Source organism: Pyrgilauda ruficollis, unplaced genomic scaffold (assembly GCF_017590135.1).
Source record: "Pyrgilauda ruficollis isolate IOZ18807 unplaced genomic scaffold, ASM1759013v1 scaffold797, whole genome shotgun sequence".
Taxonomy (NCBI): domain Eukaryota; kingdom Metazoa; phylum Chordata; class Aves; order Passeriformes; family Passeridae; genus Pyrgilauda; species Pyrgilauda ruficollis.
The window spans coordinates 17,902-19,829 of NW_024529899.1; positions in this window are offsets into that span (position 1 = coordinate 17,902).

Below are 1,928 nucleotides of genomic sequence, written 5' to 3' on the forward strand. Positions count from 1 at the left end.
AACCCAAAAAAAAAAAGGATGGGGGGGGGCAGAGATATAAATAGAACTTTATTTGGGGGGGGGGGGGTGGGGGGGACGCGGCCCCCCCCGAACGAAAAACCAGGAAAAACGGGGAAAAAAACCCAAAAATGGGGAAATTCCCCCGGAAAGGCAAGGAGGGGGGAAAGGGTCGGTCGGTTAAAAAATAAAAACGGCGTTGAAGTAAAAAGGCCGATTTTACCCCAAAAAAAAACCTTAAAAAAGCGTAAAACGGCAGCGATAAAAAAGGGAAAAACACACAAAAAAAATTGAAATAAAACAGCACAAAAAAAATGAAACGGCACAAAAAGCACCCGGTGAAATGTTTAAAGAGAGGGATTGGACCCCAAAAAATGAGGGAGACCCCAAAAAGTGAGAGAAACACCAAAAAATGAGAGAAACCCAAAAAAAATGAAACCCCAAAAAAATGAGAGAAACACCAAAAAAATGAGAAAATCCCCCAAAAAATCAGAAAAACTCCAAAAAATGAAACCCCAAAAAATGAGAGAAACCCCAAAAAATGAGAAAAACCCCAAAAAAATGAGAAAAACTCCAAAAAATGAGAGAAACCCCAAAAAATGAGAGAAACACAAAAAAATGAGGGAAATCCCAAAAAATGAGAGAAACCCTAAAAATGAGAGAAACCCCAAAAAAATGAGAGAAACCCCAAAAAAATGAGAGAAACACCAAAAAAATGAAACACCAAAAAAATGAGGGAAACCCAAAAAAATGAGAAAAACACCAAAAAATGAGAGAAACACCAAAAATGAGAGAAACCCCAAAAAAATGAGAAAAACACCAAAAAAATGAGAGAAACCCCCCCAAAAAAATGAGGGAAACACAAAAAAAATGAGAAAATCCCCAAAAAATGAGAGAAACCCCAAAAAATGAGAGAAACCCCAAAAAAAAGAGAAAATCCCCCCCCAAAAAAAAAAAAAAATGAGGGAAACACCAAAAAATGAGAAAAACTCCAAAAAAAATGAGAGAAACCCCAAAAAAATCAGAAAAACCCCAAAAAATGAAACCCCAAAAAATGAGAAAATCCCCAAAAAATGAGAGAAACCCCAAAAAAAAAATCAGAAAAACCCCAAAAAATGAGGGAAAACCAAAAAAAAAAAAGGGGAGAGCCGACCCCAAAACGGGGAAACCCCAAAAGGGGGAAGATGCAATAAATCAGGTCGGGGGTCCCCGGAACTGGGGCTGAGGCCGGGAATTTTGGGGACCCCCGCCCCAAAGCAGCCGTTAAGGCAGGAGCGATTTTGGGGGGCTCCGGGGGCTGCTCTGGGGAGGGGGAGGGGAAAAAAAAACCCCAAAATTGAGGGGATTGTCCCCAAAGCTTCGAGGGGCACTGAAAATGTTAAAATCTCCTAAAAAAAACCCAAAAAAACCCAAAAAAGGGGAGTAAAACACGGAAAGAAAAATGAAATAACCCCTATTAATATTAATTAATTAATATTAATTAATTAATATTAATATTTATTAATTTGGGATGAAAATAAAGAGGAAACCAGGGCGGGGGATGGGCAGGAGTCACGGATTTTTGGGGATTTTAGGATTTTTTTTGGGGATTTTGGGGGCTCGTTTTGGATTTTTTTTTGGGATTTTATTTTTGATTTTGGGGTTTTTTTTTTGGAGATTTTTTTGGGATTTTTATGGGGTTTGTTTTGGGGGATTTATTTTTGATTTCTTGGGGATTCTTTGAGGATTTTTGGGATTTTTTGGGAGGTTGTGTTGGGATTTTTATTTGATTTTTTGGGGATTTTTTAAGGAATGTTTTAGGGATTTTTCCGGGTTTGTTTGGGTGGTTTTTTTTTGGGTTTATTTTATTTTTGGGGCAGTTTTTTTGGGGATTTTTTTAGGATTTCTTTAGGGATTTTTTCGGGGTTTGTTTTGGAGTTTTGGGTTTGTTT